This window comes from Sminthopsis crassicaudata, chromosome 1, assembly GCF_048593235.1.
Source record: "Sminthopsis crassicaudata isolate SCR6 chromosome 1, ASM4859323v1, whole genome shotgun sequence".
NCBI lineage: Eukaryota > Metazoa > Chordata > Mammalia > Dasyuromorphia > Dasyuridae > Sminthopsis > Sminthopsis crassicaudata.
Genome location: NC_133617.1, coordinates 111961236 through 111976601, shown reverse-complemented (window position 1 = coordinate 111976601; position 15366 = coordinate 111961236).

The following is a 15366-nucleotide window of genomic DNA, read 5'->3' as shown; positions in this document are numbered from 1 at the left end:
TATTAGATATGAAAAAAAAACCTATACGTTTTGAATTTTTGTTTTTGTTTTGTTTTTGATTTCTTCTACTTGCTATAGTACTGTTAGAAAGACAAATAAAATATCTAAAACACCTAGTTATCAGACTTAAAGGGGAAAAATATTTGGCAGTGGTTCTATTTCTCATAAACAAGATATCTCTTTTCCTGAGACTTTGGAGAGTTGAAATGACCTTTCTTTATAGAAGGAGAGTCCTTGCCCTAGGAAGCAAACTCTCTGGAACACATAGTTCCATCTGGGTGCTGGTATCTTCAGGCATGAATTTGCTTTTTGAATTTTATGCCTTGATCAATGGTTTCTGAATTGCTTTCAGAACCTTTGTTAACTTTACTGTCTACTCTATATATAAAGGACAAAGCAAAAATTTCAGAAAAAAAGTTAATATATTTTTAAGCTCCCTCAATATTTTCCTTAAATAGTGTATCGATTTTAATTCTAAGTGGGATATCAACAAAATTTTCTTGGACTACAAACTCAAAATAAGTCCATAGTATGATATTTCAATCAATAAAGATAATATAAACTTGGTTAAGTTTATAGATAAATATAGCACAGATATAGGGCAACTATAACTCAGCGGATAAAAGTACAAATCCTGAAGTCAGGAAGACCTGAGTTTAAATCTGGCTGTGTGATACTTCTTAGTTTTGTGACACTGGAAAAATCACTTAACCCTGTTTGTCTCAGGTTCCACATCTATAAAAATGAGCTAGAGAAGAACCATTCTAATCTGCTTACCAAGGAAAACCCAAAGCAATCATGAAGAGCTGGATATGGCTGAACAAGTATTCAGAAATTGAGAGATTATAGTACCTCTGTTTATTGCCTAGATCAGACATACCATATTATTGTTTTGTGTTTAGCCCTGGATGCCATGGTTTAGGAAGGTTATTCATAGCTATAGAGAGTGCAAAGGAGGAGAACCAGGAAAAGAGCTTTGAGATCAAAAAGGCCTGCTTCTGAAGTTGAGGGTTTTTACCCTTCATCAGAAGTAACTTGCGGGGTAGGTACAAAGTAGGTCATATTTGCTATTTTTAAGTATGTGAAGAATTGCCATGTGGAATAAGAATGGTTATTCTGTTTGGTTCTAGTCATTAGGTTAAAGATCAATGGTAAAATGCTATACAGATACAGAAACAGATTTGACTCCTCTAAAATTTTTTCAAGATAAGTTATTCAAGAAAGTGGAATCAGCTACCTTAGTCTTTCTCACTATTGCCTTACTGTCTTCAAGTGAAATTCAGGAGACTATTTGAAAATTATATTATGGCAGAGATTTCAGTATTATTGCAGTTTGAACTACATGGTCTTAGTGCTCTTTCAATTCTGAGACCCTATAGTGGATTGGTTCTGTGAATATATTTTCTTCAATATTCCGAGGATCTCTTTGTTATTCTGTATCCTCATATAGCTGGATGCCTAAGTTGGTAGAACTTGTTCCAACTTTCATATTAATTACTGGTAAGAAGTTTATTTTTTGGAAGTGACATCTTTCATAATTGTGTAAGCATGCAGCAGGAAGCATTGTCACCTAAGAAGTCACACAAAGTTCAAAGAATGAAGGGAAGAAATGAAGGAGGGAAGGACCAACTAGAGTGGTGGAAAAGGCATTGATAGAATAGGCAGATAAGAACAATTCATTCCATAAAGGTGTGCATAAAGTGCTTACAGCATTGAAGATGTCAGGGTCAAATACTGCATCCTGAGTGAACACTGCATCATGACCCATTGCCAGTCATCCTGGATGACTCTGGAAGATAGAATGAGACCAGAGAATTTGAAGAACTCTGGCTCACTGAAATCCAGTTCAAATAGAAGTCAAGACATGCCATATACCCCTTCAAAAACTAAGAACAATAAATATTGTTCATCTCAAGCCCTCCAATAAGAGGGAAGAAGCAATTGAGGACATTGTATATGAAAGGTTAGGATAATCTGCTTAAGGATGACTTTTCAGATGATAAGGAGCCATGATATTCCTGGAATAAAAACCACGCAGTGCAGCCAATAAAAATGAAGAGAGAATTTCATTAGATATGAAACTCAGTGGGTCTACAAATAATAGGCAATGTGGTTCCATGAAAAGAGAGATGGATTTGGAGGCAGAGGATCTAGATTTGAGTTCAGTATCAATTTCATATGACCTATGTGACTAAGAACAAACTGCTCTACTTACATTTCTCTATAAAATGAGTAGAAACCTTGAAGGTTTCTACTAGCAAAAAATCTAGTGTCCTAAACAGGAGCTGCACTTACACACAGCTTTTTAACACTGTCACAAATACAAGAGTTCTACTTGAGCTACTAAATTGTCATTGCTTAGTACCACCCCCAATCCACTTCACACATTAGCAAATAATGTAGCAGAATAGATACTTTTGGATAAAATGTAAAGAAATTCATATTCTAGTACTGCCAAATCAATTTGGGTAGGTTGGGTGAGTCATATACTTTCTGTGAATTCCTTTTCCTTATATATAAAGTAAGAGTATTAGACTAGCTGTCCACAGAATCATCACTTTTGAAGCTAAAAGGGGCCCAGAGACAATCTGATAAAATCTGCTCATTTTTTATTTTCTAGAAGTGAGGACTGGAAAGATTCAGTAATCACTAAATAATATTCAATCAACAAGCATGTCATCTAAGTATTATAGCAGAAAGAGAATTGAACATGAGGAAAACCTGAGTTCAAATTGAACTTCAGATACAAGCTCTGTGATTTCACTTCTTCTAGTCTCAGTTCATTATTTTATAAATGAATCCAAAAGTTGAACCTGGAGTCAAGAAAACCTGAATTCAAATCTGGTTTCAAATACTTACCAGTTACATAGCCCTGAGTAAGTTGCTTAAGCTCTTCTAATGTTAAATTCCCCATCTCTAAAATAGAAATAATAATAGTACTTACTTTTCACAGTTGTAGTGAGGTTAAAATGAGATAACTTTTTTGTTTTTGGTTTTTTATATGTTATTTTTGTTTTCAAAGCATATGAATAGATGATTTTCATATTAACCCTTGCAAAATCTTATGTTCCAAACAAATTTTTCCCTCCTTTCCTCTCACCTCTTCCCTAGAAAACAGGTATTTTAATGTATGTTAAACATGTGCACTTCTATACATTTTTCAATTATCAAGGTTCATTAGAAAAATGAGATCAAAAAGGAAAAAATAATAGAAAGAAAACAAAATGCAAGAAAACAACAACAAAACAAATAAAAATACTATATTTTAATCCACACTCAGTTCCCACAGTTCTATCTCTGGGTGTAGATGGCTCTCTTCATCACAAGGCCATTGGAACTGGCATGAATGATAATAATTATAAAACACTTTGTAAACTTTAAAGTTAGTGAAGAGAGAAGGAGGAAGGTGTGCCTTCTATACTAGCACTGACATAAGTACTGAGAATAAAAAGCAAAAAAAAATCCCTGCACTCAAGAAGTTTACCTTCTATCTGGAAAACATTTTATATTTATTACATAAATTAATCTGGCTGGCTATTGCTAGTTGTAATTGAGATATAACATAATATAAAATATGGAAATAATGATTTTAATAATTATATATATATATATAACAACAACATATTATATGTTATAATAACATATTATAGCAATGGCAATATAACTCTAGCAATGCATAATAAAGACAAAAATATTTAAGGAAGACATTACTAAGTGGGTAGATGACTGGGTTCTGAAGTTAGTGTTCTTCCCATTATAATAGTGATGATTTAGAGTTTTTGTTTACCATTAATATTCTAGAATCTTATGACTCTAGTGCCAATTAATTTTCCTGCTGGATTTCCATGTCATGGCTACTTATATAGATAGTTCTTTTCTATGCTAAGGCAGAAGAGAAGAGTTATTCTTTAAGTAAATACAAGATGAACTTTCAAAATAGAATAATATTAAGAGTGACAGTAATACAGTGTTTTAGGCTTTACTAAACTATCTCAACATATTATTTCATTTAAATTTTATGATTAATCTAGAGAGTGTGATAATTGCTTCCATTTTTCAGAAAAGGAAAGAGGGACTCAGAGTCACATTGCTCATAGTCACATAGTGCACAATTAGTCAATATTGAAGGAATAATTTAAACTCAATTTTTCTCTAGAAAAGTTTCTATACACTTTCTTTTCTACTTATCATGCTATGCTACCTCAATGTAAACCTATCTATTTGTGACAAACCTGAAATTATCAGAAAACAGGGGCCAAGTATTGTCCATTTCTGTTCAAGACACACTAGCTCAGATGCCCAGAAGTCCTTTTATTTTTTATTGGGCCCTAAATATAGGATAATTATTTAGATCTAAAAAGGATCTCAAAGGCTATTTAGTCCAATTACCTCCTTTTGTGAATAAGAAAGCTCAAATCTAGAGAAGTTAAATGACATTCCTAAGGTCTCACAAAAATATTTTGCTGAGACAGAATGTAAATTTTTTTTTTTATTCCAGAGTTCCTACTTTTTCAATTTTTAACAAATTATCACAGAGAGACTTCTTTTTCATGGCTACTAAACTGTATGCAAAAAATGACTCACATGTGAATAAATCATAGAACTCTGCTGATGTTTAGTTATATAGTCTCTCTAGGACTTCCATGATGGTGAAGAAAAACAACTTTTGGACTCAGGCCCTAGAATCTGTGTCCAATATTACTTGTCATTGGACTGACAACAAATGTGCTTCCTGCCAAAAAAAGAGGGACTATTTCAAAGATCCACTCTACTGAAAATCCCTTTGTCTCCACAGCTTGGAATCAGCCATGAGATTCCTGGAATGATTTGAATTAAGTACTGACTATTTTTCCTCCAATGCAAAATGACCACATTCAATCTGACATGTTTGTGCAGGGTAATTAACAGCATCTGTCCTGGAAAGGCCTGCTCAACAGAGGGCTACATGGATGATAATGTCAGGCAAATACTGCATAAATCCAACACATGGGATGGCCATGTATATCGCAAAAGAGTCTCACATTGTCTACATATTTTGCAGCCTGACTATGCCATGGATTTTCATTTCATTAAATGGAAGAGTTACAATAGAGTTAGATATTCAAAACCACTGTCTGGTGACACAAGATATGGGTTCAAATTCTACCTGTGACACTTACTGCTTGGGTAACTCTAGGCAAGTCATTAATCTATTCAAGTCTCTATTTTTCCATTTGCAAAATGGGGATAGCAACCCCTACTTAATTATGAAAATAAAATGAGATTAGATGTAAAACATTTCATAACCATTAAAGTACTATATAAATGCTAAATATAGATTATTGTTCACAATAATAAATGCTTAAAATAGTGCCTAACACATTAACACTTAATAAATGCTTATTTACTTTTTAAAAATGCTTATATAGTAGCTATTGCTTTTGCTTCCCACTTCGGAAATAGAGGAAAACACTACATAACCCTTAAAGCCCTGTATAAATGTGAATTATTATAATAGTTCTTATTATCTCTTATTATGTATAAGACATTTTGTTATGTACAGGGGGAAACCGTTCCTTTTCCTTATAAACTTTCATTCTAAAGAATTGTAAAATGAAAATTAAGCAATTATTCCTTGATTTTTTATATCAGAGACTTTTATGAATTAGAATGAACATCCTTAGGGGAAAGGAAGAAAAGATATTGTAATTTCATAAGGATTAAGTAAATATTTTATTGTGTACCTACCAATCATAAGGAATTGTGTAAGGCACTGTGAGGAATAAGAAATCAAATTAAAAACAAAACAAAACAAAAAAAAAAACATTGCCTTGAGGGAAATTATAATTGAAGGGGAGTTGAGACACATTAAAGAATATTACCATTGAACCAATTCTACAGAGACCTAAAAAAAAAAAACTTGAAATAAGAAAATTATGACCTAAGATAGTGATGAAAAGCAAAGAATGAAAATAAGACATGTTGTCAATATAATTTGACAAATAGAAACTGGAAATGGGGAAAAGAGAATGCAAAACTAACTTCCAGTATTTGATCTTGGGCCACAAAAAGGATATTGTTATACATGTACAGAATAGGATGAATTTAAGAATAAGAGTAAGTAGAAGGGAGGAGAAAAGAAAAGTGGAATATTCACTTTGGGGCAAATTAAGTGCAAAGTGCATTTAGCAACTTTAAAAAGAAGCAGTTTATTTGTGATATGGTAGTTTCTTAAAGGCTGTTTCTTTCACTGTATTTGGTGTGTGTGTGTGTATGTGTGTGTGTGTGTGTATGTGTGTGTGTGTATGTATGAGAGAGACAGAGACAGTGACAGAGAGTCTATTGCATAATGCCAGCATCTCTTGCTCCAGCATGAGAAGCCAGTGACAGAGTCTCTGTGCCCCAGAAAATAAGCTTGAGACAGAGTGCCACATGATGTAGGAGCAGAATTTAACTTTTAAGAATGAAGAAAACCCCCCAAAAAGCTTTGACCATAGAAAGCTACTCTGGTGACATAGAAGATCAGAACACAAACTCAGAAGAAAATAGAAAATGGGAAAATGCTTACATGTAAAACTTCAAAGGAGAATATGAATTATTCTTAAGCTCAAAAAGTGCTCTTGGAAGATCTCAAACATAATTTAAAATTTCATGTAAGAAAGGTAGAAGAAAAATTGGGAAAAGAAATTAGAGTTATTCAAGAGAATTATTTTTAAAAGAATGAATAACTCGGAAAAAGAAAACAACATCTTAAAATGAAATGGCAATTAAAATTCACTGCAGACCATTCCCAATAAGATCAGAATTGCCTTTAATTCTTTAAAAAATAGTTGAGCAAATGGAAACTAATGACTTTATCAGAAATCAAGATTTAATAAAGCAAACCCTCCTCTCCAAAATGAAAACTATAAAAAGAATGAGAAATATCACATTGGAAAAACAATTGATCTAGAAAATAGATGCAAAAGAGAAAATTTTTAAAAATATTACTCTACCTGAAATTATCAAGAAAAACTGTCCTGATATTCTAAAACCAGAGATTAAAGTAGAAATTGAAAGAATCTTGGTAGGATGATACTTGTATCTCATTAGAACTTTCTAGTTATTATCACAGAAGGAGCATATAGAGACAGAGGTCCCAGATGTGAGTTGGATATGAATGGATAATATATATTTTTTCAAATGATGAAATTTAGGGTTGGTGTGAGAGGAATGTATTGGGATAAAGGAAAAGGGAGAAGTGGAATGGTGCAATTTATTTGCTATAAAAAGAGGCAATCAATCAAAAGCTTTTACAGTGAAGGATAGAGGGGGATGAAGGGGGAAGAAAGTGATCCTTACTCTGATCAGAAATGCCTCAAAAATTCCAATAATCTTGTGATAAAGAAGCCATCTACACCCAGAGAGAGGACTGTGGGAACTGAGTGTGGATCACAACATAGCGTTTTCACTCTTTCTGTTGTTGGTTGCTTGCATTTTGTTTTCTTTCTCAGTTTTATTTTGTCCTTGATCTGATTTTTTTTTTGTTGTGCAGCAAGATAACTGTATATGTATACATATATTGGATTTAACATATCTTTTAGCATGTAAAACATGTATTGAATTCCCTGCCATCTAAGGGAGGAAGTGGGGGGAAGGAGGGAAAATTTGGAAAACAAGGATTTGCAAGGATTAGTGTTGAAAAATTACTCATGCATATGTCTTCTAAATAAAAAAGCTTTAATAATCTTTGGGATAAAGACCTAGTTATGGTAATTCTAAATCAAAGTGTATATAGACTAAAACCTATGTTTCTATTTTGCTATGATCTAAATAGAAATTAACACTTAATATGACATACTTTGCATAATGATCACATTATATATATATATATATCAAATATATCAAATTATACAAATTATATAAGTATAATTTGTAGAACTGTAGAGCTGAAAAGGATCTTAAAAATATTCTGCTGTCTAATAAAATGAATTGAATTCACAGATAAAGGAAGTGTTTTTTATGATTGAAAACATCAGGTAAATGCCTGAGTTGAGAATAGAATATGGGTTTTGTTTTTGTTTTTGTTTTTGTTTTTTTTAGTTCATCCATTCAATAAGCATTTATTAAGTACTGACTAATTTCCAGACATTGGGCTCACAACTGAAGTTACAAAGACAAAATAATGAAATAATCATTAAAGAGATTATTTTCCTACTAATGGAGGAAAAAGTACATTGGAGAATAATAAATATACACAAGGTAAATTTAAAGTAATTTTAGATGGGAGGTAATAAAGAAATATAATCATGTTCAACTTCACATAGGTCTCATTTTTTTCGGGATAAGTCAGAGACATTAAAAATGAAGCACAAATTCAATTCCCATGAATGTTTATCAAGAGATGTGAGTAGCAGGAAGTACTGGCAAAACAGATAGAAGAAGCAAGGCCCCATTTATATTTACTTACAATAACCAGTAATAAAACATGAAATCAATGATAATTACTTTCCATAACCTTTTATCATGCCATCATTGTTTCAACAACTTGCTAAAAACAATTAGATCTATCTTTACACCCACTACTTTTCCTATTTTCATTTAAGGGAAAGCCAACATTTCAGTGTTTAAAGTAAAATCATTCTTACTCATCACAAGAACTTTGTTTTAAGACAGAACTCTTTCAGTAGAATGAGTTCATCAAACAGCAGTGGTAATTTTAAATTATCATAAACCCTAAGATGAATACTTTTATAGACATTAATGTAAGAACCTTTGGAATCAGACTTCTTGAATACATTTGAATGAACCCATGAATGAAGGATAAATTATAAACATTTACTTATTTACCAAGGGCCAAATGTGCTAACTATTAGGGATATAAATGGAAGAGTAAGATAGCCTCTGTTTTCAAGCTCACCTTCAAATAAGAAAAAGTGACATATTTAGATTTTTTTTTAGCTCCAGGGCAGATGCAAAAGACCAGTAGATCTTTGAGAGTAATGACAGCATAAGATAATACATGCTAATACACCTTCCATGTCATTTTCATTTACAATAATGATACTAGCTCTTAAAGAGTTACAAAGCACTTTGTACACAAGATTTGCTTTTTATCCTCAGGCAAGGTTTTCAATTGAGAGGGACTATTGAAAAGGAATGATATGAGGCTTGAAAAATGATGAAAAGGTTTGGATTAACTGCATTGGTAAATTGTACACTGAATTAATTTTGGGATATGTAAAAGGATTACATAGCAGCAGAGGGTCCATTTGAAGTAAAATAGCATAAAGTTATAATGGATCAAGTTGTGTGATTTGCCCTACCCTCTACCTTCATTTTGTAGCACATGAATAGGACCAAAGGCAGTAGATTATGCAAGTAACCTAAGGCTAGAGTTTGACAAGCAACAGCTAGAAAAATTACAAATGTCTCAAGAAGAACTTTTCACCAAAGGATTGAGATATAGAAAGGAGAGTTTGATTAGTTCCTGAGTGATGTCCTAGCAGAAAAATAAGAAGTCAAAGGACTGGAGATCATGATACAGACAAAGAGCAAGGTTTGGTATTAGAAGAAAAGTACAAAATCAAAAGACTGTGATCAAATGAGGGAATTTCAGAGCTCATAAAATTGGAGGTGAAACATTTGTTGGTGATAGCAAAGAAATGACCATATTTTGTGTATGGCTGAGGTGAAATAGAGTAATAAGTAATAGAAAATGAGTAAGAGGAAGAAGTGAGGGATTAGAGTATTTTCAAGAATATCAGTATATATGTTGAAGCCTCTTAGTATGAGAGTAGGAGTTGGGAAGAAGAGAAAGATTAGGAGATAGATACTCAACATACTGAAGAAGGAATAAAAGTGTCCTGAAGAGCTATAGTCCATAGTAACAAGTTATTTTTATGAGGTTGCAGATGTGAATTGTATGGAACTCAAAGGAGGAAAGGTTATTTAGTGAGAGTGATGAAGGAAAAATATGAGAAGGGCAAAGGAAAGCAAGATGTTCATGCCCCAAAGACAACAGTGAATTTTAATTTTCTCAAGATCCTAACTATGACTCTGTTAAAGGAAAATATACACTTCCTGCTCACAACCTTAATAGCTAACAATATCTAACAATTTTATAGTCCTTTACATTTGCAAAATAATTTATTATTTCATTTGATCCTGACAACCTTGTGGAAAAAGTGGTGTTTTATCCCCAATTTATATGTGAGAAAACTGTGTTTAAGAACAATTAAATTACTTCCCCAGGGTCACACAGCCAGTATTCGATGGAATAATCAACTGTAGATCTTCCTGACTTCAAGACTAGTACTCCATCTACTTTACATCAATTTGCATAAATGCCTTTGAGGACATTCACTTGGATATTTCCATGTACACAAATCAGTCTACATTCACCATAACCAGCTGTTAGGTTCTTAATAAGTGCTAATGAGATAATGAGATATTAGGTTCTTACTAAGTACTAAGTGGTACTTAACAATTCTCTGAGTTCCAGCCTTTAAGGGGAGTTTTACCTCTTTGAACTTCTGGGGAGGAGCTTGCATGCTTAGGAGGCGCAAGTTCATTGGTTGAAGTAATTTTTCCCAGAAGCCCTTGCATTATCCCACACCCATTCTCTGGGAGGATAAAAGAGGGTGGCTCGCAAGAGATAGAGAAGAGTCTTTGTTCTAGGTCAAAGTTAGAGTGGCTCTCTGGAGGAGAGAGAGTCTCTTGTCTGGGCCAGAATTGAGGCAGCTCTCTGGAGGAAGAAGACTCTCTACTCTGGACCAGAATTAGCGGCAACTGTATGGAGACAAGGGCTCTCTACAGGAAGAAGAATCTGTCCAAAAGATTTGAGTTGGCACAGCAGATCTCCTCCCAGAGAGTGATCAGCAGTCGCTGGAGACAACAGAACATTACATATTGGCGTCCACAATGTGGGACAAGGATTTTTTGCTTATCCTGACAAGGACTTATTCTAAGCCCTTCAGAGGAGCTAGCCCAGACCTTCGCATTTAAGGACTTATTCTGAGCTCTTCAGAGGAGTTAGACTAGACCATCACAATTTGGCACCTTAACAGGGACAGACACTATCCTGATTCCAGTGGAAAAGAATTTCTGCTGCAGAAATAACCATGAGTAACAAGGAAATTTTGTTAAACTTTGTTAGAGAGCTAAAGTAGAATTTCAGTGAAATGGGGCAAATGCTTTCTGTTAAAAGAAAATGTTTGGAGAGCATTATCAACTTTATGAAAAGCCAAGGATTGATTATAATTTTGGAGGAGATTACTGAACTTTTAAAAACTGTGAAGGTCATATGTCCTTGTTTTTCTCTGGAAGAAGAATTAGATCTAGATGAATGGGAATTAGTAGGAAAGCAATTAGGTGAACACTACAGTTCCAGACCAAACTCAGTTTCCAAAGATACACTTCACGCCTATAACTTAATTCAAATGGCTTTAAAAATTGTTGTTCAAAAGGAAGAGATGAAGGAGCAAAATGGGAAGGTGTCAACTAAATTAGGTGAAAAGGATGAATCAGATAATAATGAAGTTAAGTACAATTTTGAGCAACAGGAGCATCTCCCATCTCCTCCCTCAATTAACCCTTCAGTGGTGGAGCAAGAAGGAGGACGAGAAGAGGCAGAAATACAAACAGAATCACCTGGGAAACAGCCTATGACAAGATTAGAAAAAGCATTAGTTAAAGCTAAGAGAGAAGGACAGGATATAAGTGATTTTATACATGCATATCCTGTGATTAAAGATATTGACTCTGTAGATCAAAAAATAAGAAGATATACACCTTTAGATTTGAATAAAATTAAAGATTTGAAAAAAGGTTGTACCCTTTATGGGGCTACATCAGCTTATGTTAAAATGTTACTAGATGGTTTGTCTTATGAAGTCCTAACCCCGAATGTTTGGAAATCCATAGCAAGGACATGCCTAGAACCTGGAGAAAATTTGTTATGGCTTGCAGAGTTTCACGAATTATGTAAAATCCAAGTCAGATGCAATTTGGAAATAGGAGTTAACACACAATTCACTTTTGAGCACTTAGCTGGTGAAGGTCGGTATGGAGAGAATTCAGAACAGATTAATTATACCATGACAATATATGAACAAATTGCTAAGGCTGCAATAAAAGCTTGGGGTGTCCTCCCTGGACAGAAAGATCATGGAGAGGCTTTCACTAAAATAGAGCAAGGTCCCAATGAGCCTTTTGCGGATTTTGTGGGACGTTTGCAAACTGCTGTCAAAAGAACTATTGGAGAAAATGCAGCTACAGAAATAATGACCAGACATCTGGCTAAGGAAAATGCCAAAGAGATTTGCAAAAGAATTATATGGGTATTAGACAAAGATGCTCCTTTAGAGGAGATCATAAGAGGCTGTGCTACAGTGGGAACAAATGCTTTTTACACCCAGACTATGATGAACATGGAAAGACAGGGCCCCTCCTGGCAAGGGACTTCTAGAGAAACTCGGCAATGTTTTCAATGTGGAAAAATTGGACATCTAAGAGCTCAGTGTAAATATGGAAATAGAGTGAGAAGACAGGGTGAAAGAAGACCTAAAAGCCCATGTCCAAAATGCAACAGAGGACTCCATTGGGCATCAGAGTGTAGAATAATTCAGGGAAATGGGATGAGGAGCCCAGGTCCAGGGCCCCAGGCAAAAAAGACTTGGGGCATGGTGGCAGCTGAGGTTGCACCCAAAGAGCCTTTAGAAGGTCAGGACTCTGATGTGATCTATCAGCCGAAAAGCAATCGCATGGAAGAAAGGGATTACCTGATCAGTCAGCCAAAAGGCAATCAGATTGCAAAAATGGATTACACTTGGGGAGAATACAGGCCTTTTAAACCAAAAGGGCTGTGTCCAGTACTAACAACTCCAATGTAATTTCCAGATAATGAGAAGAGATTTAGAAAGTGGTAAATAGAAGGTAATTAGATAGGTAAACTGCCTGGGAGAGAGGGTTTGCTTGTATTTCTTCAGATGGAGAAGGAATCAGATGGGTGCCAACGAATTGTATTTGCCTTGTCCATTGGAGAGACAGAAAAAAAAGAAAGATCTCAAAACAAAGGAGAAAAATCTAAGAAACATCTGACGCTGAAAGAGCATGGCTAATAAGAAGACTGTTAAAGAACTTTAGAACCAGCAGGAATCATTGGGTTTCCTTTTTTTTTTTAATTAATTTTATAATTATAATTTATTTTTGACAGTACATATGCATGAGTAATTTTTTTTTTTTTATAACAGTATTCCTTGTATTCATTTTTCCAGATTTTCCCCTCCGTCCCTCTAGTCCCTCCCCCTGATGACAGGCAATCCCATACATTTTACATGTGTTACAGTATAACCTAGATATAATATATGTGTGTAAATCCAATTTTTTTTTGTTGAACATTAAGTATTGAATTTCGAAGTTATATGTAACCTGGGTAGATAGACAGTAGTGCTAATATTTTACATTCGATTCCCAATGTTCCTTCTGTGGGTGTAGTTGTTTCTGTCCATCATTGATCAACTGGAAGTGAGTTGAATCTTCTTTATGTTGAAGATTTCCACTTCCATCAGAATACATCTTAATACAGTATTGTTGTTGAAGTGTATAGTGATCTTCTAGTTCTGCTCATTTCACTCAGCATCAGTTCATGCAAATCTCTCCAAGTCTTTCTGAATTCATCCTGCTGGTCATTTCTTATAGAGCAATAATATTCCATATCCTTCATATACCATAATTTACCAACCATTCTCCAATGGATGGAAATCCATTCATCTTCCAGTTTATAGCCACTACAAAAAGAGCTGCCACAAACATTTTGGCACACACAGATCCCTTTCCCCTCTTTAATATTTCTTTGGGATATAAGCCCAGTAGTAGCACTGCTTGATCAAAGGGTATGCACAGTTTGATAACTTTTGGGGCATAGTTCCAGATTGCTCTCCAGAATGTCTGGATTCTTTCACAACTCCCCCAACAATGAACAAAGAAGTTTATTTATTTCCTTATTTACCTGCTTCCTCCCAGACAGGATTGATGCAGAGGCTCCTGTGCCTGAGCTAAGAGAGAGCTCTGTGAGAGAGTTCCCCTCCCCCCTCCCCGGAAATGCCTCAGAGGTGATACAGCTGTGCTGTGAGGGTTACCCAGTGAAGGACCCCACTGTGTTTCCTAGCGACTTCCCTGAGGTTTAAGATTGAACAGTAAAGGCAACACAAAGCCCAGCCAATGCATCCCGTGAGCTGTGGATATCAGCAGCTGAAGTGAAAAGCCCCTGGACTCAAACTGGAAGTGTCTGCCCGGAAACCAGGGTCCCTACTTCAAAGGTTCTGCTTCTCTGGGAGTTCCTTGGCTGCTAGAGTTCCCCAGCCTCAGGCCAAGCCTGGCCCTATGTAGATTAGATGGTGCCTCAGGCTGTGTCCTCGCTGTTCAAGCTCTTAACTATCCCAGGGTGAAGCCCTGGACAACATAAAGCGGCTGCACAACCTTGCCGAGATCTGTTAAGTCACTTCTGGATTGGGGTGGTTCTAGGATTTAGGCTTATATTTTAAAGTGGCTTGATTTCTCTTCAGAACTGCTATTTTATAAGCAGAGAAGAGCTAACAGCCTGTGCCAGATTCCTCTGTCTAATAGCTTCTCTGATCCCAGAGTTCTCCCCAGCTCGATCAGCACAGTGTGCTAGCAGCTAACCCTGTCTGTGCTGGCCTTTTTTCTTCCTCCCCTGGGAACCGACCTTTTCTGTTGGAACTCTAGATTCTCTTCAGCTGGTAAGTCGTACTTCCAGTCCTTGTGATTTCTATCAGTCCAGCTTTATTTTTGAGGCTGATTTAACTAATTGGTAATGAGGGAAGAAGGGAGTTTACAAAATTGCGTGTATCTTCTCCTCCATCTTGGCTCTGCCCATCATTGGATTTCCTAACACACAAGATGAGACTAATGGATAATGGACTTATGGACATTTATAAATTTTTAATTTATGATTATTTGATCATGTTATTTGTTACATACTTCTAGCAGGTATTATGTTACTATGTTACTATGTGTTTATGTAATCTATGTAATTATGTGTAATGCCTCCCATATTGATGGATTTATGTTTCAATGTCATGACCACCCAACGTTCTAAATCAAAAGAAAGGGGGAGATGTTAGGTTCTTACTAAGTGCTAATGAGATAATCAGATATTAGATTCTTACTAAGTGCTAAGTCGGTACTTAACAATTCTCTTGTTCTGGCCTTTATTGGGAGTTTTACTTCTGTGAACTCCTGGGGATCAGCTTGCATGCTTAGGAGGAGCAAGTTCATTGGTTGAAGTAATTTTTTCCAGAAGCCCTTGCATTATCCCATGCCCATTCTCTGGGAGGATAAAAGAGGGCGGCACTCTAGACCAGAGAGTGATTGGCTGTTTCTGGA